General features: G+C 44.9%; 1 long non-coding RNA gene across 1 annotated transcript in view; it reads right to left on the bottom strand.

Annotated features, from left to right (window-relative positions):
• Positions 1–491: 491 nt before the first annotated feature.
• LOC137548914 (uncharacterized) overlaps positions 492–24,251 on the bottom strand; it is a 30,070-nt gene continuing 6,310 nt past the window's right edge. The window contains exons 2-3 of the long non-coding RNA XR_011026758.1: positions 7,556–7,676; positions 492–549 (exon numbers count right to left, since the gene is read on the bottom strand). This is a non-coding gene — a long non-coding RNA (uncharacterized lncRNA). The remainder of the gene's footprint in view (positions 550–7,555; positions 7,677–24,251) is intronic.

The following is a 24,251-nucleotide window of genomic DNA, read 5'->3' on the forward strand; positions in this document are numbered from 1 at the left end:
TATAAAATGTGTTTGTTATCTCATAATCTAGGTCAAAGTGTGTCTGATAAGCCTTTGACACTATTAGGGTTGTGAAGGATACATAAAGAAGTACAGACACACTAGTGCATGTATTCCAAATGTGAATGTACTTTTTCTTTACTGGTTTGAACTGTTGAGCTGCAACTATGTAAGTTTTGTATGTCAGCACTCACACTTCCTGTAACATGAGCTTTAAATATCTTAAAGCAGTATAACACTGAATTTTTATCATAACAATGAAGTATGTATTGTGCATGAGGTAAGGCACACTTCAGCATCTTTAGGTGGGTGGCAAGGACCCATGACCCACTTCGGTTTAACACATAATAAAAATGTCCAAGAACTAGCATGCTGTTTGTAAGTCAAAACATGTAATTTTTGATGCATAAGGAAATAATTTAACTTTTTTATCTCTTGAAAAAACTATTGCATTGCATGCAGATGTGCAGGCTTAAAAATTCCCTACTCACCGTTCCGTATTTCCATTCTAAACTGTTGCAGTCCAGCAGAATTTGATAGAGTGCATCCCTGCAATTAGAGACAATTGTATTGACTAAGCACTAATTTAACACTGTTAAAAAGCCAATAATTACACCAAGCAGCATACCTACCGCTCAGTTATACCTATGTTACAAAGCCATTTATTAAAAGTACTCTGGTTATAAGACAAATTTGGAAAATGCTGTTTCTAACTCCCTTCTATGATAGATGTTTTACAATGGACTTTGTTGCATAATGGAAAACCAAAACCAGTAGGACTTTGTTGGAAACCCAAAAGAACCCCAAAGCCTCCTAAAGGCAAGTAGGTTTTGGATTATTTTTGGCCGTTTCCAAAAATCCTAATGCATCTGGTTCTCCATAACATAACTGGGTTCTCTGTGGTACCACACTCCTCAAAACAAACAAAAAAAAACAATCCATACCTTGTACTGGTGAAAACCAAAGCCCACTGAAACGGCTTCATGTAAGTGGTCTAATATTGCTTTGACAAATTAGCAAGCTATTGGTATTGTATATATCAGTGGTCACGCATATTCTTGAAGTGATGGATTGATTATGGGAATCACTTTTGGCTCACATGAAGTTTAATACTGGCAAGCACCATCTTTTTTGGGGTATTGTGAAATTGTAATTGGAATGTGTAATTGTAATTGGCATGTTTCCCTTATATGCTAGCTTCCTCACTGCAATAGCTGTAGCTATTAAGTGAAATGAATCCTTAAGAGTAGGTATGTAGATTAGGTGTTCTTAATTTGATCTGCCCTACATACTTGCTTCAAATAAGTGAAAAAAATACATCCAGGTAACTGGAATTTTGGAAAGAATCGAGAAACAACACATTTCTTATTTCTTTAGCCAAGAATGTATTACTGATGAATTTACATTTACATACTACATAAATCTATACCTATATAGTAAAATGTAAATTTCTTTCTAAATATTCTAGAAATAATCTGCATACACCCAATTTATTACCACTATTGTCATTAACTTAATAGTTTAATAGTGAAGCTGTACCTGAAGGAAGAACGCCTGCACATCACAACCGCACCTGAGTTTACACATATTTTGTTTACTTATTTACTATACTAGCTGATGGCCCAGCGTTGCCCGGGTATGTATTTGTCTGTTGTTGGCTCCGCCCACTTTTTCTAACCCTAACACAATTACTCAATGACCTAGATTGTTAGCTTTGCGGTCTTTGGTATCAATAATTTGCATTGAAATTAAACAGGCCTACAGACTCGCAACCCGACCCGCGATCCTCTTTTTCCATTTTATTATAAAATATACATTGGTAGTCTTATGTGAAGGCTGTAAAGTAAGTGAAACCTCTTTTTATACACAAATCAAAGCCAAAGAAGTGTTTAAGATTTTTTTTTATTTTTTTATACTTTTGACTAAATTATGACTAAGGGCCCTTTTCCACTAGCTACGTTTTTGCCAAAAATGCAAAACGCATGCTGATTCTTAAGTGCAGCCTGTTTACAATAAAAATCTTGGGTGGCCTTTTCCACTGCTGCGGTCCGATTTAAAAAAAAAAGCAAATGCACGTCTGTGCGATTAGGATGCGTTTTGCGTTTCAATGTACAGTATAGGAACGCTGAAAAACGCATAGAAATGCGTTTGTGTTTTGCATTTTGTATTGATTTAACCACTAGTATCTATTTTCAAAAATCAAGACAACACTTGCCAATCAGAAAAACACAAATGCATAAAAACACAAACGCACATCAAAATTGGTCAAAAACGCATGCGCTTGCATTTGCGGTTTGCAGTGGAAGAGGGCCCCAATTTAGTTCTGTCCAGCTGTGAAAAAAAAACATCTTCAATCACACACTTGCATGTTCCCAGTTAGCCTTAGATACTAGTATGGAGGAGGGGGAGTCTCAGGTTGAGAGCAAGAAAGAGTCTGCTGGCATTAAAGATTAGCAGCTGCAAACAAGTAATTAAGTATTATGGTTCCACCAGCCATCACAAATTTTGGGAAGCAAAAGACAGAGAATTATCTCATTTTTGCTTGCTTTCATTACCCACAACCCGACCTGCAGCCGCAACCCGATTTGAATCAAAACGGGTACCCGAACTCGACCCACATTTCGGGTAACCTGTGGGTACCCGACCCGATGCAGGCCTTTAGTATAAGGGGTATACAGTCCATAGGGTAGGCCTGAATGATTTTAGGAAAATCAATCATGTAAAGAATACAGAGGCGCCAGCAGATTAAAGGTAGAACCACTTAAAACCAAATTAAAAAGATGGGGAGCAGAGGTGGACTTGCCTCCCCTATAACCAACACAACCACTATGTATGGTTTAGATAAATCAAATTTGATACTCCAAACAATTATGCAACGTGTTTCGCAGGTCCAACGCCCACTTCTTCAGGCAAAAATATATTTGGAAAGGAAACAACTGAAACAAAAAACAAAACACCATACAAATATATGTAATATCAGGATTATAAATAAATAGCAACACCTGTAAAATAAGAAGCAAAAAACTGTAAAGATAAATAGCAAAAACCTGAAAAAATAACAATAAAGTGCTCGTTCTCATAGTCTTGCAGAATAATACCTGCATGATGATACATATGTCTGCCTATATTCATTTCCTTCAATATCTATATATATCACTTCTCTAAGGAACACATTCTTTCAACAGCTGTTTGTTCAAAAAATTAAATATCACAAAATAAATATCACAAAGATCAATATCACAAAATAAATGTCACAAAGATTATGCCACCCTTACATATTACATATTACACTGTGCAGGTCCACCTATACTTTCTTTTTATATATTACCTGTGGGATAAGTTAGACATATATATTGCGGATGCCCATTTTTTTAAAAATAAAATAAAAATGCATAAACCTATGTCCAATAGATACTTCTACTAATGTTTCCTACTACTTGTCCGGGGTATCGATGAGGGGACTGGGAAAGACATTAAACATAGTCCTACCTGAGAGGTTGTGCATAACGGTGTAGCGCCTCTGCAGCGAGTGGGCGCCGCACCGGCTTCTGAAATACTATCCGCCATATCACGATTGATTACGAGCGGGACGCGCCAACAGGGGCGGAGTTATAGTGAAAGCGGAAGTAGTGATTCTTTCGTTCCGCTGGTTGTATAGTGTGGATGGGCGGAAGTGCGTCATATAGGGGCAAAGAGTCCCGACGCCATCTTAGTTGTGGTCGTGCATAAGAATATATATAACACGAGTTATTATTAAACCATATTAAATTATAAACATATTGTGTTCAGATGGTGTTGGGGAAAGGACTAATAGGGGAAGAAGGAGAGCAATTAAAAAGGCAGAGGAACAGAGGCAGCACTATCGTGATGCCGTGAATATAGGGAAGTGCTTCCTGTGTGGGCCTGTTAACCAATTTTAGGAAAAGATTGAATTGCAGGATTTCTGACCGAAATTACAATTTCAATTCAATTCACGATTTTCAATACACAACGATGGATCAGCACACCGATGGTGAGTATCAGTTCCCCCAGTATAGTTAGCCATGGATAGGTGCCCCCAGTATAGTTTAGCCAGCTATAGGTGCCCCAGGAAAGGTTAGCTAACTATAGGTGCCCCACTATAGGTAAGCCAGCTATAGCTATTGCAGTACAGGTTAGCCAGTGTATAGGTGCCATAGTACAGGTTAGCCAGTGTAGGTGCCGCAGTAAAGGTTAGCCATCCTGATCCCCTTTAGTGTATATAACCAGATCCCCCCCCCCAACACACCTTTATAGTGTATATAGGCAGATCACCCTTTAGTGTATATTGCCAGATACCCCCTTTAGTGTATATATAGCCAGATCCCCCCCCCCCCCTCAGTGTATATAGGCAGATTCCTCCCCTTCTCTTTAGTGTATAAAGCCAGTCCCCCCTTAATGTATATAGGCAAATCCCCCACTTTAGCTTATATTGCCAGATCCCCCCTTTAGTATAGGCAGATACACTCCCCCCCCCTTCCCTTTAGTGTATACAGCCAGATCCCCTTTAGGCTACTTACACACCAGGACGTTGCGTTTAGGGGACGTTATGGGGCACATAACGTGCCCCTAACGCAACGCCTGGTGGTGTTGGAGCAGGACGCTACCAAGAGCCGCGTTACAAGCAGCTCTTGGTGCGCATGCTCTGTCGGAGGCACTGCGGAGACCACGTGAGCGGAGCTCTCCGCATCACGTGGTCCCACCAGCCAATCCGCGGCCGCTCCAGGATGTAAACACTGCAAGTGCAGTGAATAATAAGTAGCCATGTGCCTGGCTACATAGCAGCCTCTCCCCGCCTCCTCTCCGCCCATAAAATATAAAAAAACCCTACTGAGCATGTGCAAACAGTCTAACGCAGCTTAGCCACGTGTAAAGTACTGCATGCAGTACGTTATGTAGACGTGCTGCGTTACAATGTAACGCAGCGTGGGCACTGTGAACAGCCCATTGATTTTTCATTGCTGTGCGTTGGGGTGCATTACAGGCTGCTCTAACGTGCGCCTGTAATGTCCCACTGTGAAAGCAGCCTTAGTGTGTATAGGCAGTTCCCCCCCCTTAATGTATATAGCAAGATCCCCCACTTCAGCATATATAGCCAGATCCCCCCTTTAGTATAGGCAGATACACTTCCCTTTCGTGTATATAGGCAGATCCCCCTCGCCGATGGTACCTAGTCATCTCCTGGCCCCCTCCTCCAGCAAGTCCTGATCCCATTCGGCTTCATGGAATTAGATTGCCATGCGGTGAGCCACAGTGAACAGGCAACGAGTGTTGCATGGTAACGGTGGCCACCAGGAAGTGATGTCACACTTCCTAGTTCAGGCCCTGCGATATTGTGCAACACTCGTAGCCTGTTCACCACGGCTCACTGCGCAGCAGTCTAATGGGGTGAAGCCGAATGGGATCAGGACTTTCTGGAGGAGGGGGCGGGAGAGGAGTAGGTACCAGCGGCGGCAAAAATCACAGCAAAACCGCCACCTGATCACGATTTTCAGTTTTAAACCGAAACTTGTTCAGCCCTACCATAGGGTATCATGTTCCTCTTAGTTGGTGTCAGGCAGCAACATTTTGTGCTGCTATTTGCACCGTTGTTTCCTCCTCCCCCAGTAGGATGCCTAATACCAGGGTCACATTTAACTATACTGGGGAGGGGGCTACCTAATACTGAGGACACATCTGACTATCTATAATGGGAGGGGCTTGTCACAGAAGAGCCGTGAGAAAAAAGAACGCAATCGCAATCGGTTTGCTGCACCGATTGTCTTTGCGTTGCCAGATCTGGATTGTCTGTCTGTGGATACCAGGCAGTCAAACCTGGAGTCTCTCCTTCTCTCAGCAGAGAAATAGCATTAACTTAGGTGCAGGAGGACTGTTGATTTGCTAATGAACTAGGAACAAACTCTTGTATCCAAGAGGCTAGTATTTATTTTTAATTACCTGAGACAAAGGGTCTGCACTGTGGCAGAACCTCAGATAGGTGTCAATTGCTTCCATCAATTGGTGAGCCCAGCAAAGTGGGCTTCCCTCACAGCATGAGGCCAGACAGCCTGACTCCGTCAGCAGCAGAGATAAAATGAATACTGTATATGATTTTTTTGCATCATATAGTATGTAGGATATTTATGAGAGTTGTATCATTGAGTTTGTGGCGTCTTGCGGAATCTTTTGAGACCAGCCTTGGGGGGGCCAGGGGTACTCTACAACCGAAGTTATTAAACTTCTCAGGAACGGGATCCTCTGCCCTAATCAAGTCTGATGTCATAGGAATTGTCATAATCTGAGGAATATTCATCTGTTTTCAGCGCAAATGTGGCATTTATCGGTTATGAGTTACAGCGTTTTAGAAGTTTAAACCTAAATCTCTCTCCAAGGACTTGAACTGTGATTGGTTTGTAATTCAGAGGGGGCAGGCATTGCCACACCCCCGAACCGGCTTCATCAAAAGCAGATTGCCAGCAGGCGGCCCTCAGTCCTCCAAATCCCATCTTCATGAGAGCATGCTGCTAGCCAGAGGACCATGTGGTTAGCGGCCATCTTGTCTGAACTTTGCTCATGATTCTGAAACAAAGGAACTTTACGAGTTTTCCCAGAAAGGACATATTTCAACGAACCTAAGTATTTTCTCCCTTTTCATTTTTTTACTGTGCTACTAATGTCTCTATAATTGTTGATTTTAATGATTTTCTGTATGTATTAATTATTTATATTGCATTTTTAATAAACAACGCTAACGTCATTTATTTGTTCAGCTACCCTATTATTCAGCCACACAAATCTGAACCCTGGCTTCTGAAGAGTCGCTACTATTGTTGATAGCTAGATAAAATAGCGTGCGTTTAACTGTTTTTATTTGCAGGTCTAGCATCAGCCAGTCAGTGGGTTCCTCTGTCCCATGGTAACAGAGGTGGTGGCAGTTATACCCTGAAATAGTGTGTAATTTGTATTACCGTAACTCACAGGCTCCCTTCTAGTCGGTCTACGGCCAAATTCCCAGCAGTTTCTGCGCACCGATTGCGACCACAGATTGCATGGTCTGTATGCTGAAACCGATTGGAAGGCATTGTGCGGTCCGGCCACTAGGGGCCCTGTGACAGGGCTACCTAATACTGGGGACACATCTCTCTATCTAAACTGCACAGGGGGTCTTCTGAAGACACATTTGCTACTTTAATGGGATGGGTGCAATTTGGGGGGTGCACTTAAGAATCTTCACCTCTAGGGCTGGAGTACTATTTTCCTGAACCACTGACACTCCCTCTCCCTAACAATGTTTGAGCCTTAGGAATATGTGACTTAAGCTGGGGGTGTACAGGGCTCACTATGCACAAAAGGATGTTGGATATGTCTAAATACTGAAGATTCCAGAAATGAATCCAAGAGAACTGACTAGAAAGAAGTAACGAAGGTGTGTAATTTATTTATCACACTAGGCATATTACAGTGCAAACATGGTGGGGGTTTTAAACTTTTAAACTTTTTTTTCCCCAACACTTGTCTACTTGAAACAGTCTCAGAAATAAGCAGTATACTGTCTCACCTGTCACCAATGTACAATGTCCTGTTCACCTTCAAAATTTTTTGTATGTTCAGAGGTTCTCTTTTCCTTGCAGCAATTCTTTCTGGACCATATCCAGTGAACACAGGGTATGTTCGGAGAGCTGAGGTGATGAGGAGGGGGGGAGGGGGGGGGGGAGGAAGCGATAAAAGACAACATTAGCTAACAAATTGATATTATACCTAAAGCAGATTCTCTTATACAGATGTAAATACCACACCTGGTGCAGAATAAACTTTCTGTAAAACTACTCCATATGCAAATTTTCACTTTACAACATTTAACCCAAACATGATAGGAATGCTTTACAGGGGTTTTATTAAACGGTGGGGGCTTACCTTGGTGTGATGAACCTTTAGTGGAGTGTTTGTGAACTGCAGCCAGCAGGTTTAGCCATTTATTTCCATCCCCCATTCTTTTGTGCTTCAGGAGTCTTTTAACCACTTAATGACAACCTGACTTCTAAAAACGTCCTGCTAGAGCCTCTTAGCAGCTCCAGGACGTTTTAATAAGTCAGACAGTGCTGCTGCCCCCCCTCCCACCCGATGCTTGCGCGTGCATGCTCCCACACATGAAAATAGTGGGGGAAAAAACCTACCATTGAAAAAATACACCTTCATTTCCAAATAATATATTGTCGGCATACTTTGTACTAGAGACATAATTAAAATCTTGTGATAACCAGGACAAATAGTCAGATAAAATGTGTGGGTTTTATGCACAGTAGCAGTGTTAATATTAAAACTATAGGGGATGAAATTGGAGAAATAGTGTATTTTTTCCTTGTTTTTCCCTTTAAAATGCATAGAAAATAAAGTACTTACTGAAAACAAATATCAACCCCAAAAAGCCCAATTGGTGGTGAAAAAAACATGATATAGATCATTTCAATGTGATTAGTAGTGATTAAGCTATTGGCAAATGAAAGAGAAGAGCACTGAAAGGTGCAAATCGCTCTTGTCCGTTAGGGTAAAAACCCCTCTGGGGTGAAGAGGTTAAACTGTGCAATGTGTTTTTAATTTAGAGAGTTTAGAGAAAATGGTGAGAGAACTATAAGAAATAGGGAGGCCAATTTTCATGAGACGCAGTGCCAACTGAATGAAGAGGGCACGTTTGTGAAATTATGTTCCTTTCTCAGAGAGTTATTAAAAAGACTGACAGTATGCACCAGGGCTGTGGAGTCGGAGTCGTGGAGTCAGAGTAGTTGAGTCAGGCAATTTTGGGTGCCTGGAGTCGGAGTCGGGAAAAAATGCACCGACTCCGACTCCTAATGAATTTGTAACTGTAATTAAAATAGAAAATATGATAAAATGTTCTATTTCTCAGATAGTCATTAAAAATAATGTATATATACAGTATATATACAGTAATAGCTGTGCTTAGTCCACAAAAATGAAATAAACCAATCAAAATTAGTTACTTGTGCTGCTTCAATAAAGCAGTCCCCGTATTTTTAAGGTCAGATATACAGATCTGATTGTGACTGTATATATGATGTGTACACAGGAATCTCTTATATATACTAAATAACATCTATGCTGTAAGAATAAAGCCTGATGTGTAGCCGTGTCACTAATAGAGATGGTTAATGAGATGGAAATAATTCTGCATTGATGCTGATTTATGCAAATGTATGCACTCCCTTTGCTGATGAAATCAAATAATTTCATATGTTGTTAAAATTTAGTTTGGTGACTACAAATTAAAGGGTAAATGAGACGGATGAAAAGTAAAGTTTTATACATACCTGGGGCTTCCTCCAGCCCCCTTCAGGCTAATCAGTCCCTCGCTGTCCTCCACCACCCGGATCTTCTGCTAGGAGTCCTGGTAATTCAGCCAGTCAGCGCTGTCCGGCCGCATGCCGCTTCCCCAGCCAGGAACATTCTGCACCTGCGCAATAGTGCTGCACAGGTGTAGCATGCTCCTGGCGGCGGAGTGTGTGCATGCGCACTACGCCCGACTGGCTCAAGTACCTGGACTCATAGCAGAAGATCTAGGTGGTGGAGGAGGACAACGAGGGACTGATTATCCTGAAGGCGGCTGGAGGAAGCCCCAGGTCTGTATAAAACTTTAATTTCATCTGTCTCAGGTTTACTTTGTTACACAGTAGTACTATACTCTACATATGCACTCCCCACAGAGCTGCAGGGAATCCACTGAGAATGCTGTGCACATTGAACACAGACGTGTTGTCTGTCACCCATAAACCTTGTTTAGATTGTGCATGAAGAATGTGTAATAGAGGAAGAATCCCCTTATTCCCCTGCCTACCCACACTTACATTGCCTAGGGCCTGATCGATGTTCTTTGTTCCGGTTTGTACCTTTTACAAGTACTCTTACCAAGGACTAGTTTTAGTCTAAAGGGAATAAATATAGTAGTCTACATATCCTTCTCACTTCAGTTGTCTTGTAAAATTACTAAGCGTTGGCAGTTAAGAGACGAATTTCATGTTACAGACTTTTAATCAACAAAATTGTAATATGCAAATTAGAGGAGTCGGAGTCGAGGAGTCGGAGTCGGTGGAATCCTAAACTGAGGAGTCGGAGTCGGTTGATTTTTGGACCGACTCCACAGCCCTGGTATGCAATATCCAGGGTGGCAGCGGGCATTCTGCTACTGCCACTAGCTCGATACACATCACGTTATTGAGTGTCTAGAGGAGTCTTGCTCCCAATGGTCTCCTGTTAGTACTCTGTGCATTATTTTGCACATGTTAAAATATTCATAAGTGACATAAATTGGTCAGTGATTTCTGTGTATTTCCTTCTATAGATGGAGTATTTCATTGCGGCAGACAAGTTATTATTATGCATGTACTTGTATGCAAGAGAGACTTGCATGCATGGTTTACCTTGTTAAGGTCACTGCGGCACACAGTTTTGTTTGGGCCCAGCAGGCGGTACACCCAAGATGTGTGTGGAGCACTTCGAATGTATGCATGTACTGCACTCCAATTATGCAGGATTTTTGCATGAAATTCTTGGGAATGTGGCGTGACACACATTTTATAGCATTGGTTCCTTTACTTCTTGGTGACAGGTACTGTTCCAGTTGCCTTAATTGTCACACACTCGTTAGTCTTAACAGCTACACTCCGAGTAATCCAGTGACTTAGCTGCACTTTAGGCATGTATGCAGCATCACAATTCTCCTGTTGCATGCTGCATGTCACATTTGATTGATACTGATTAACGACGGTTTTAGCTGCTCCATAATAAATTGCTGCCCAAACCTGGTAAAGACGTCACCTTTCCAGAATCCTATTTACCTATCTCGTTGATAAATATGGATAGTAAAATATTGACGAAAATCATAGCTGGCAGGTTAGCTGGTGTAATGCCTATACTGGCATATAATCACACACAAAAAATTATCAATGGAAATCAAATTTATCAACCCGTGAAGGTCTGGATTTGGAATCGCACTCAAAATGAAAGTGGAAAAAAACACTACAGGCTGATCCAACTTTGGTAATGTCCTTAGCAAGACAAAAGGTTGAACCAAGGTTTGTTGTTTCCCAACAACAAACTTTGGTTCAACCACAAGTTATGTCTGCTACGGACAGCCAAAGAGACAGCCCACACGAGCGGTACCCTAGAACAGTTCAGGACAGCCAGGAACACCTTAAACAGAGAACTAAGAGTTGAAAAAAAGAAAGTTTGCTGACAAACTGCGCCTGAGCCTCAGCTCAAACAAACTCGTGCAAAGTCTGGAAGGGTCTCAAGGCTGCCACAAACTTCAAGAGCCCCCCCCCACCCCCCAATGTACGACTCCCAGCACCAAGCTAGCTGAAGATCCAAACACATTCTACTGCAGGTTTGAAGATATCCAATCAGACTCACCCCAAGACTGTGTGTACCACCTGTTTGTTGTCTAGCCCCTCCCCCCCACACACACACACACGCGCAAACCAACACAGGCCTCTCAGGGAACTGATGATAGAGGAGGCTGAGCTACTAAAGCACCTAAGAAAACAAACCCAGGAAGGCACCAGGCCCGGACGGTGTGTCAAACCTCTGCCTGAGCACCTGTGCAGCCCAACTGGCCCCAGTCCTCACCACCCTGTTCACTCAGTCTCTAAAAGAACTCAAGGTACCCTCTTACCTAAAGAAATACACAGTCATCCCAATCTTGAAGAAACCAGGAGCTGCCAACCTAAACGACTACAGGCCAGTCGCACTAACATCTGTGTCATGACAGTCTTCGAGAGGCTGGTTCTGTCCCACCTGAAACACACCACCAAAGATTTGATCGGCCCCTACTAGTTTGCCTATAGAGCAAACAGGTCTGTGGAGGATGCCATCAATATCAGTCTGGAGCACATCTTGAATCATCTATCCAGGCCAAACACCTACGGCAGGATTCTCCTTCTGGATTTCAACTCCGCGTTCAACATCATTAGCCCAGATATCCTCTTTGACAAGATAGTTCACCTTAATATACACCCCAGCCTCTGTGGTTGGCTGAGAGATTTTCTAACAAACAGGACCCAGGTAGTCAATCTTGGTACCTTCTCCTCGCAGGTACGAGTCACCAACACAGGCACCCCCAAGGGCGTGTCCTGTCCCCAGTCCTGTTCTCGCTGCAACTACTGCACCTCATCAAACAACTCTGTCAAGGTCATCAAGTTTGCAGATGGCACCACCATCCTTGGCCTTAACCACCCTGGCGTTCAATTTCCCCAGGATTTCCGTGCAAAAAGTGTTTCAATTAACTTCCAATAATTTTCAACCATTTTTTTTTTTTTGCAATTAATTTTTTTTTATATTGAATGCAATACAGGTTATTGTATTGAATTCAATAAAAAAAAGTGTTTGCTGCAAGATGTTGATGAAGCTGTGTGACCCTGGTGTCATCAACGCCGATCAGTGGGGGACAGGTCATCGCCGAGGGAGAAGCAAAATCCGCCAAGGGACATGGTAGAAGGCACTGGATAAGCAATCAGAGGTACGCGACGAGGGATCAGCACGCCAATGGTGAGTATAAGACCCAGATGCGTAGCCAGGTATATAGGTAGCCAGATGTGTAGCCCGGTTTTAGGTAGCCAGATGTATAGGGAGCCAGATGTAAGGTTAGCCAGGTGTATAGCCAGATGTATAGGGAGCCAGATGTAAGGGTAGTCAGGTGTGTAGCCAGTTATTGGTAGCCAGGTGTGTCGCCCCCCCCCCTGATTCCCTGCTCCCCCGTTTGAAGCCCCTCTATGGGGGGCTCCCCCTCTATGCGGTGGGCGGGTCCCTTCTGTACGGGCTGGTGGCCGGGCGGGGACTCCCCCTCTGTGGGGGGGGAGGGGAGTCCCTGTCACGGACGGTTGCGTGGCCGCAGACGGTGTCCGTGAACCGCCCGTGAAAAAATGCAATTGCAATCGATTTTCTGCACCGATTGCGATTAAGATAGAATCTAAATTGACTGTCTGTGGCTATCTGCAGTCAACCTGGGCTCTCTCTTTCTCTCAGCAGAGAAATAGCAGTAAGGCCTAGTGCACACCAGAGCGGTTCGGCAGCGTTTTTCGATCCGCTTGCGGATGTGGAAACGCTTGGGTAATGTATTTCAATGGGCTGGTGCACACCAGAGCGGGCGGCGTTTTGCAGAAACACATACTCCCGGGCTGCTGCAGATTTTGGATTGCGGAGGCATTTCTGCCTCCAATGTAAAGTATAGGAAAACCGCAAACCGCTCTGAAAAACGGCAGTTCAGAGCGGTTTTGCAGCCGTTTTTGTTACAGCAGCTGTTCAGTAACAGCTTTACTGTAACAATATATGAAATCTACTACACCAAAAACGCAAAATGCTAGGTGAAACGCTACAGAAAAATAAGAAATAGCGTTTCAAAATCTGCTAGCATTTCGCAGAACTGCTAGCGGTTTTTGGTGTGCACCAGGCCTAACTTAGGTGCAGGGTGTCTTTTGATTTGCTAATGAACAGGAACAAGGCTTGTGTCCAAGAGGCTAGTGTTTACTTTTAATTACCTCAGGACACAGGGTCTGCACTCTGACAGGACCTCAGATAGGTGTCAAATTGCTCCACCATTTGGTGAGCCCAGCCAAGAGAGCTTGCCTCACAGTTGGGGGCCTGGCTGGCTCCAGCATGGGCAGATTGAAATGCATGTGTTATATGCTTTTTTGCATACTTACAGAATACCATAAATAGGATAGTTATGAGAGCGGTATCATTGGATTTGTAGAGTCGTGCTGAATCTTTTGATACCAGTCTAGAGGGGCAAGGGGCCCTCTACAACCAAGTTATTAAACTTCTCAGGAACTGGACCCCCTACCCTAATCAAGTCTGATGTCATAGGAATTGTTCTCATCGGAGGAATATTAATCTTTTATCAGCGCCAATGTGGCATTTATCGGTTTTGAATTACAGTGTTTCATAAGTTTAACCCTAAATCTCTCTCAGAGGGAATGAACTGTGATTGGTTTGTAATTCAGAGGGGGCAGGCATTGCCACACCGCCAAACCAGCTTCATCAAAAGCACATTGCCAGCAGGCGACCCCAGTCCTCCCCTGTGTACCATCACCTGATCAAGCCAGCTAGAGGACCATGTGGCTGGCGGCCATTTTCCTGAACTGAAACAAAGGACATTTTCCATGTGCTCAGATTTTCCCAGAAAGGACATATTTCCACGAACTCGAAGTATTTTTTTCCCTCATTTTTATTTTCTATACTGTGCTATTTGTCTCTATAATTGTTGAGTTTAACGATTTTCTGTTTATATTATTCATATTGCATATTTAATAAACGACGCTCAAACGTCCTTTGTTTATTCAGCTACCCTGCAATTCAGCCGCACAAACTGAACCTGGTCTCTGAAGAGTCGCTACTATTGACGCTAGCTAGACTGAATAGAGTGTGTTTAACCGTTTTTTTATTTGCAGGTCTAGACTCAGCCAGTCGGTGGGCTCCTCTGTCCCATGGTAACAGAGGTGGTGGCAGTTATACCCTGAAATAGTGTGTAATTTGTAATTACCGTAACTCACAGGCTCCCTTCTAGTCGGTCTGCTTCCAAAATTCCAGCGGTTTCTGCGCGCCAATTGCGACCACAGCTTGCATGGTCTGTGTGCTGAAACCGATTGGAAGGCATTTTGCTGTCCAGCCACTAGGGGCCCTGTGACAGTCCACTTCTATGCGGGCGGGCTGTGGGTGGCCTCTCTCCCTCCCTCGTACCATCTCCTTGTTATAATTTAAGTAGGCCTCAGTGATTTGGACTGAGTTAGTCAAAAAGGCTTGGGGTGCAGACTTGCCCTTTAAGGGAATTTTCTCTTAGAGAGAAAATCTACAGTTCTGTCAGCAGAACTAGGACATACCAAGAAGCTGTTTTATGGACAAGGCCACAGGTCTCACTGACCTCAACATGTATACCACAAGAACAGTAAACACAGCCACGTTTAATCAATATTAAATCCCTTGCAACTAGGCCACGGGATCATAGAGTATTAATTGAGTAGGTGTGTATCAGGACATCACAAGGGATCTGAACCAATCATAGATGGTTCCGATGATGTCACAGTTAACTCTTTCCTGGTCAGTATTAAAGGTCATGAGTTGCCAACGGAGGGCACTCTTGCTTTCTATCTACTGGCTGGAACCCTTTACTTATATATATTTATTTATGTCTCGTTAGTTATCTTGTATGCTGTATATACTTAGTTTAGATGTAACGTAGTATAGAAAGAAGATAACTGACTAACATTCAGGAGGAATGTTAGTCAAGAGCTTGTAACGCAACGGACTTAAACAGAAGAATTTGCTTTGCTAAGATGTAACGAACTGTATCTGTATATCTGTTTACTGAATGAACAACTTGGAAGCCTAAAGAAGTTCTATCTCCTATAATGCTTGCTGTGAGGAGAGTTGAGTCAGCTCACATTCTGTGAGGTACACCTCTAAGGGGGTGCTGGTGCCGGAGTAAAGGCGATTTATAACACTCCTCTCCCTCCCGATTCCCTCTTCTTCAAACCCCCCCAATCTGAAGCCCTTTGAGGTCTACTCACCCGAGGGCTCTCTCCAGCGGCGGCAGCAGCACTTCCTCCTCCATCGCCGAAGTCTCATTCTCTGTGTAGTTACAGTACGAGGCTTGGTGACGTCACCAAGCCTCGTACTGTAACTACACAGACCGGGACTTCGGCGATGGAGGAGGAAGTGCTGCTGCCGCCGCTGGAGAGTGCCCTCGGGTGAGTCAGCTCACATTCTGTGCGGTGCACCTCTAAGGGAGTGCTGGTGCCAGAGTAAAGGTGATTTATAACAGTGGTGCTGTGAACCCAGTGCTGTCTAGCAGACTAGCAGACAAGACAGAAAAGGACCGGGCCAGATGTCAGTCTGTTATCTAGTTTTTCCAGGACTTTCACAGACGCTGAGACGCTCGCTGGAAACTTATCGAGAAGAGATAAGTGGTGCTGCCAGGCAAGTGCCGTAGTGGAATCGGTCTGCTGAGCAGAGGAATCAGTAGCCCGAGTGAGTCCAGTACTTCATGAGCAAAACTTGACCACTGCTGTAACGAACGGTCATTCGTGGAGAACGTCTCAAGGAACTGGCAAGTATAAAAGTTTGTTTATTTGGGTGCACAGCGATGTATTGTATTTGGAGTTGATAATGTATTTTGTGCAGCTGCAGATTTTTCTCTCCCTCCCGTGGGTTTTTAGGGAGGGGGGCTGACAGGGCCAGCAGTAGCTGCTGCGGTTTCAGTGTGAGCAGCGTACATAGGTTTCTCTTGCTGTTTTTCCTTTGTTGTTATCTCAGAGACAGTTTTTTTTTCATCTCTGTTTTCCTTTCGTTTTCTCTTGTGTTATGCTAGTGGCAGCTGCATGCAGTTTTAGGTTTTTTTTTTCTCTCTCCCTCGTTTCACAGCGAGAGTCTGGGAGGGATGCCAGAGGTGTGTGAGCCCCCGCGGCAGTTAAGGAAGGGGGCGACAGGCTGCAGGTTTCAGTTAATAGACGGGTGGGAGAGAGGTCAGAGAGATGGAGAGAGAAGCTAGAGCAGCAGCGTAAAAAGTACTGAACAGTTAGTGCCGGCTGTATTAATTGTTTGTGTGTTTTTTGTTAAGTTTCTGGGCTTAGTTGTCAGTGGATAGCGGAGTTTAGAGAGCTGTACAGGACTTCTAGTAGAGCTGGTTTCAGGTCAGTGTCATGTTTTTTTTTATATTCACGGATCGCAGAGCGTAGGTTTAGTTGGGGGGGGCCAATACAGCGCCCCCACCCCCCTCTCTACAGAAGGGGGGGGGGGCACGGTTAAGGTGTTTTGTGTCTGCGGACATCTGCTAACAGCTGGAAGATTTGTTCGTGTTTTTTTTTGTTTTTCCACAAGCTAGTTGCATGGTCACGGATAGGAAGTGTTTTCTAGCCAGGGGCATGGAGACACGTAGAAGTCAGATATTTCCCAGGGAGTGATTTGCAAGAGCGGATCGGGGGGGGGGGGGTATCTGGACAGGGTTACTTATGGAATTATTCTTTTAAGTGAGGCACCTTAAAGTGCTAAAGTGCGGTGCAGCATGTGTTCCCAATAGAGATAGGGAGGACAGTGCATAGTGGGAGAGGGGGAAAGGAAAAGAGAGAGAGAAAGGAGTTGACCAATCCAGGTGTACGTCGCTGCGACTGCAGAATCTTTTTTTTGGGGGGGGGGGGGTTGTGTCAGGGACAGGACCAGAGATTGACAAAGAGGTCATTGCTGGGTTGTTAAGTGTGTTTTTCTCGCCCACCGATTGGTCAAATATATATATTTTTTTGTCTTTCTCTTCTTTTCTCCAGCTCGGATTCAGCTGGAGAGAGCAGTTCATGGGGCAATTACAAAGTAACAAGGAATTGCCATTTATAGAGTGACAGTGTCTCTGTACGGTGTTTGCCATAGGACTACCTACCAAGTGGGCATTCAGTGACTGGCATGCAGGCATGCGCAGCCCTGAAACCCTGTGTGGTTAACTGGCAAACATTGGTCAGAGGGTACACTAAACAGGACGTCGAGCAGAGAGGGCTGCGATCGATGAAGTTCTAGGTAAGTCAATGCGAAAATGAGTAAGAGCATTGCAGGCTCACCTGCAAAGCAGCAACAGGTGTGTGGCATCTCTAATCTGTGCATATACGACGGCCGCGTATGTACAGAAGGGGGGATGTGGGGTGAGTTTGCAATGAGGTGAGAGCTTCCAAAGCTGAAGTCCGCGGGAGCATATTTTAAACAGGTAAGTACTTAGGATAGTACTTAGGTAAGGGAGAGGAGTTTAGCTCCCGTCTACCAAAACGAGCAAACAGAGTTCATGAGAACTATAAAGCAACGAGATCAATTACGGTATATATATTGATCAATTTAAAGAGACACTGAAGCGAGAATAAATCTCGCTTCTTGTCTCATAGTCAGCAGGGGCATGTGTGCCCCTGCTAAAACGCCGCTATCCCGTGGCTAAACTAGGGTCCCTGACCCCCCAACCCCCCCCCTGCAAAATCTACGACCAACTTGGTCGTAGACTTTGCTGCTGTTGAGGCAGGGCTAACGGCTGCAGCCCTACCTCACAGCGCATCTATCAGCGGCGCATCGCCGCCTCTCCCCCGCCCCTCTCAGTGAAGGAAGACTGAGAGGGGCGGGGGAGAGGCGGAGATACGCTCTGACAGACGTGCGTGAGGCGGGGCTGCGGCGGTTAGCCCTGCCTCAATCCGGAAGAGATCCCCCGCTGCTCGGAGGGGATTTCGGGGGGGGGGGTCAGGGACCCTCGTTTAGCCACGGGATAGCGGCGTTTTAGCAGTGGCACACATGCCCCTGCTGACTATGAGGTCTGAAGCGAGATTTATTCTCGCTTCAGACTCTCTTTAAAGTGTACAGAGTACAAGCCGCAGGGCAAATCCCAAATCGTTAATAAGAATTGATTTGTTTGTATTTCGATTTCAGGAGTTTGGCAATATGGAATCGAGACAGCTGCAGTGCCGGCAGCAAAGATGGAGATGTCAGTCGGATAAGCGAAAAGTTCCAGATGCCAATCTGTGTTTGGAGAACAGCAAGATTGCGGAGATCGGAAAGAGACTGAAAAACGAGATTTCTGAGATCAGAAAGAGACTAAAAAAAACTGACTGAGCAAAGCATAATGCAAATTGCTAATGTTTTACTTTCCCAAGGAGGTGCTTTTATAATGCAGAGTACCGTGCTGATTGTGATACTAGGCTGCCATTCCATCCTAGGAGACCAAGGAGAGGACATTCTTATGAACAATAAGGGGTTAATGAGAACACAAGGCCCAAGCATGTTAATGTTTGGAGACAAAGGTACGGATCCTTTCCCACCTCCCTCTGATTGGCACAGATGGACCAAGCAGGGATGGACAAGAGCACTTGTGCCAGGTGGAAACAAATTTCATGGCACAATGTTGGTGAAAGGTATCGAGGGTCAAGTGTGCTGGAAGTGTGAGGTTAGCAGCAGCTTAAATCTGCTGTGGAATGTCACACTCCCAGAATCAAGGTACCAATCCAAAGTTTTGTTAAAAGGTACAGTGCAGTACAATGGGTACATGCAAAAGGTGGAGTGTGTGGTTCAGGAGTATCTTGTCTTGGTTATCCAGAGTGAGATGGTTCCAGATTGGAGAGGAACGAGCAGTAAGCGTCACTTCTCCTACAGGAGAGACGCAGGGGACAACATCACACTCTGGAGTTACCAACAGAGGGTGTCTCTGGAACAACTATACACACGTAAAGGCTGGAAAGCCGAGGGTTTGTGGTTCTCGAAACAAGAAGTAAAAAATTGAGATCAAGCCACATTTCCAGGTGACAGAGGGAGGGGAGAGCGATCTTGGGGGAGGGAAAGCCAACAAAGGGAACCCCATTCTCACTACACGGGTCACAACAGGGGACAATATTACACAGTCCATATGCAGCCACTGATCCTCATGCTAGTTGGGTAAGTGAAGAGGTACTCTTAATTGAAAGATTGCAGAGAGTACAGTCTTCCCAACCTCAGGTACGCATTATGCCTCAGGACATAAGGCGGGAAGAGGTCCAATCAGGACAGTTGGGGACATATTTTGTCAGGGAGATGCTAAAAGATCCTGTACAACTGAGATTGGACAAGGAGAGGTATATCGATTTTTCTGGAAAAGGATCTTTTGCATGGAAGCTTCGAGATGTTTGGGTGAACAAATGGAAAGGGTGCAACATTTCTTTATGCACCGCTACTTCCGTAGTTCCCACCTCAACACATGTCTTACACCATGACCTGAGACTGAGGTCAACATTTTTTGGTGCTAGACGGGGAGGTGAAACAAGTAGAGTTGTCATCATGCTGGCAATTCTCACAAAGGTACCTGTGTTTGCCGGGGCAAGTCAAATTTAGTGAAGAAGCCTGCTGGCTCAATAACACAGAATGCGATGCTACTACTCAAAAGATCCGCCCTGAAGCCAAACCGGTAGTTCCGGTGGCTGAAGGAAAGGGTTGATTTTTTAACATAATGTCTAATGACACATTCAAGGTACATTTTCATAATTGTTCCGATAAGGTGGATCTTTCACGGGGAACGTATTGTGTGAGCGGAGATCCCATATGGATCAAGTCATCCAAGTTTGATGACGTTATTCCTCAAATTGTTAAGAGAACTCTAAAGTTCAAAGTTTCACGGGAAGTTCCCCTCCTGAAAGATAACACAACATGGGACAAATGGGAACAGGTTTTGACCCAAGACAACCACACTTTGTTACAACGGTTAAACAAACAGAACACTAAGTTAGAGGTAAGATTTCACCATGATCCAGGTGATCTTAACGAGGTAGAACACAAATATAAGCAGGTGAGTTCCAGTCTGACCTGGTGGAAAAGGTTTCTGGCGATGTTCCATGGACGCTCGGACTGGGCCTCTGCAGTTCAAAATTCCTTCCTACACCCACTGTTCGTCAGGACGGGGATGACAACTTTGGGCATCATTATCCAGATGAGGTTGTGTGTTAAATTACGCAAAACAAATTAACCTGGTGAAGAGATTGGTGCCTCATAAACAATCTCATGAACCAATATTTCAAATTAAGTGATATAAGGGGTTACGGGTATACGTTGTAGCAGTACCTACGATGGAGCTGATTGTATAAAGGCATTCTTTTAGAAGACACCTGGCACTGCTCCGATGTTTAACAGACAAACAAGTTTCACTTTTCTGTGATCATGCAAGTTTGTAAGTGATACGCAAGTGACGCAAATGCTGGGAATGTGGTGTAGAGGGACTTAGAAGTAGGGCATTCCCAGAGAGCCTGGTTACAGGAAGACCAAGAGGTCTTGCCCTCTTTCCTAGGGATAACCACCTAGAGCAGAGAAGGTGTGAGCACGAGCATCGAAAAGTGAAACAGAGAAAAGAAAAGGGGTACTTTTGGGTTCAGAAGTAGGGATCTGCAGATCAAGCCTTTTTAGGGGGGATTGTTATAATTTAGGTAGGCCTCAGTGATTTGGACTGAGTTAGTCAAAAAGGCTTGGGGTGCAGACTTACCCTTTAAGGGGATTTTCTCTTAGAGAGAAAATCTACAGTTCTGTCAGCAGAACTAGGACATACCAAGAAGCTGTTCTATGGACAAGGCCACAGGTCTCACTGACCTTAACATGTACACCACAAGAACAGTAAACACAGCCATGTTTAATCAATATCAAATTCCTTGCAACTAGGCCACGGGATCATAGAATATTGATTGAGTAGGTGTGTATCAGGACATCACAAGGGATCTGAACCAATCATAGATGGTTCCGATGATGACAGTTAACTCTTTCCTGGTCAGTATTAAAAGGTCATGAGTTGCCAACGGAGGGCACTCTTGCTTTCTATCTACTGGCTGGAACCCTTTACTTATATATATTTATTTATGTCTCGTTAGTTATCTTGTATGCTGTATATACTTAGTTTAGATGTAACGTAGTGTAGAAAGAAGATAACTGACTAACATTCAGGAGGAATGTTAGTCAAGAGCTTGTAACGCAACGGACTTAAACAGAAGAATTTGCTTTGCTAAGATGTAACGAACTGTATCTGTATATCTGTTTACTGAATAAACAACTTGGAAGCCTAAAGAAGTTCTATCTCCTATAATGCTTGCTGTGAGGAGAGTCGAGTCAGCTCACATTCTGTGAGGTACACCTCTAAAGGGGTGCTGGTGCCGAAGTAAAGGTGATTTATAACACTCCTCTCCCTCCCGATCCCCTCTTCTTCAAACCCCCCCCAATCTGAAGCCCTTTGAGGTCTACTCCCCCGAGGGCTCTCTCCAGCAGCGGCAGCAGCACTTCCTCCTCCATCGGCGAAGTCTCATTCTCTGTGTAAGTGCTGCTGCCGCCGCTGGAGAGGGCCCTCGGGTGAGTAGACCTCAAAGGGCTAAAGATTGGGGGGGGTTTGAAGAAGAGGGGAACGGAAGGGAGGGAGATGGTAGGAGGGAGGGAGAGAAGCCACCCACAGCCCGCATAAAAGGGGACTACTCCCATAGAGGGGGGAGTCCCCGCCCGGCCACCAGCCCGTACAGAAGGGACCGCCCACCGCATAGAGGGGGAGCCCCTGCCCGGCCACCAGCCCGCACAGAAGGGGGACAACTACCATACAGAAAGGGACCCCCCGCCACATAGAAGGGACCACCTGCCCACCGCATAGAAGGGGAGCCCCTGCCAGCCCTGCAGAACTCTGCCCCGCTGCCCAGGGATTCCCCAGGGTGGCTGGATGCTAGTTCTTGCATGCTGGGAGTAGCACAGATCGCTACCCGCAGCGTGCAATCAGGCATCCAGCCATCCTGGGGAATCCCTCTGATGAGGGAAAAATGAAGCCGGCGGGGCAGACAAACAGGAAATCTCCCTGGCAGTGGACGAGCCAGGCTCGTCAATACCGCCAGGAAGGCTACTAAAAAGAGTGAAGAACAAGCCTACCCTACCGCCAAGAGATTGAGAATATCTGCAAATGGTGCAAGCCAAACAAGCTTGTGCTAAATACGGCTAAAACTGTGGAGCTAATAATTGACTTCAGGAAAAAAACCTGAACTCCTCCAGGTCCTCATCGAAGATACAGGGGTTGCCAGAGTCCCATACGCCCACTTCCTGGGAACCACCATCTCCAGTGACCTAAGGTGGGGGGAGAATGTCACCAAAAACCAGAAGAAAGCCCAACAAGGACTGTTCTTAATGTGTCAATTGAAAAATTTGGAATGCCCCAAGATTTTCTTACCTGCTTCTACTTTGCTACAACTCGAGTTGATTATATGTTCTACCATCATCGTATGGTACGTAGGGGCCTCTGCTTGCGACAGGTATAAGCTACAAAGAGTCATAAATACAGCAGAGAGGATCATCCGCACCCTCCTCCCACCACTTGACCGTCTCTACTCCTCCAGACTGTGTTCCAGGGCCATCAGAATTGCAAAAGACCCCTCTTACCCTGGCAACAGTTATCTGGATCTTCTCCCCTTGGGGCGCCATTACAGGTCCCTACCCACCAAACCCACTAGACACAGGAACTCCTTTCCCCACGCTGTTTAACTCCTTAACCAATCTCTCCCAATCACCCCTCCTTTAATCTAGGGACACAACACTGTATACCTTGCTTTTATCTTGTATTATCACGGTTTCCTGTATATACCTTAAATACTCCCGTATAAGCCTTTTTTTTTCAGCACCAAAAATGTGCTGAAAAGTTGCCCCCTCGGCTTATATGCGAGTCAGTGGAGCAGAACAGATGGTGGAGCAGGTTTTGTTACTGGAAGAGGAGTGTAAGGATCTAGCACTAGTGATCCTGCTGTTGCCCTGCCGTGTCCGTACCCCGCAACCTCTGTGTGCAGAGTGCGCTGCTCAAGACTACCTGTGTCCCCTAGCTTTTAGTGCATGCAAGCAATGTGCCAGTGGTGCAATGATCAGGTGTTCTTCCTGTGCAGCAATCGCTGTCTCATATTTATGACACCATCTAGTGGCTTCTTGAGACAGAGCTGTATCATCCTTGAAGCACATCTGGCTATGGTGAGAAGAAATTACTTGTACTGGTGGCACATGTGGCTTCTGTGCAGGGGGCTATTCTGGGGGGGAGGGGGGGGGGGCTTATACATGAGTCACTTTTTCATGGTTTCTGAGGGAAAAAAGGTACCTCTACTTATACATGGGTCAGCTTACATGCGAGTATATACGGTACTACTTGTATATCTGTCTATTATACCGTTGTTATTTTATTGTCTTTTGTAGGACTACTGCATATCTGTCTACTGTACTACTGACCTTGACTGTGCAAGAAATAATTCCACATACAAACCCTCTGTACCTGGCGAATAAATAAATCTGAAAATGAGGCTTAGTAGTGTGTGTGGCCTGCACGTGCCTGTATAACCTCCCTACAATGCCTGAGCATGCTCCTGATGAGGATGCGGATGGTCTCCTGAGGGATCTCCTCCCAGACCTGGACTAAAGCATCCACCAACTCCTGGATAGTCCGTGGTGCAACGTGTTGACATGATATCCTAGATGTGCTCAATTGGATTCAGGTCTGGGGAACGGGAGGGCCAGCATCAATGCCTTCGTCTTGCAGGAACTGCTGACACACTCCAGCCACATGAGGTCTAGCATTGTCTTGCATTAGAAGAAACCCAGAGCCAACTGCATCATCATATGGTCTCACAAGGGGTCTGATCATGGTACCAAATAGCAGTCAGGCTACCTCTAGTGAGCACATGGAGGGCTGTGCGGCCCCCCAAAGAAATGCCACCCGACACCAT

Source organism: Hyperolius riggenbachi, chromosome 1, assembly GCF_040937935.1.
Source record: "Hyperolius riggenbachi isolate aHypRig1 chromosome 1, aHypRig1.pri, whole genome shotgun sequence".
NCBI lineage: Eukaryota > Metazoa > Chordata > Amphibia > Anura > Hyperoliidae > Hyperolius > Hyperolius riggenbachi.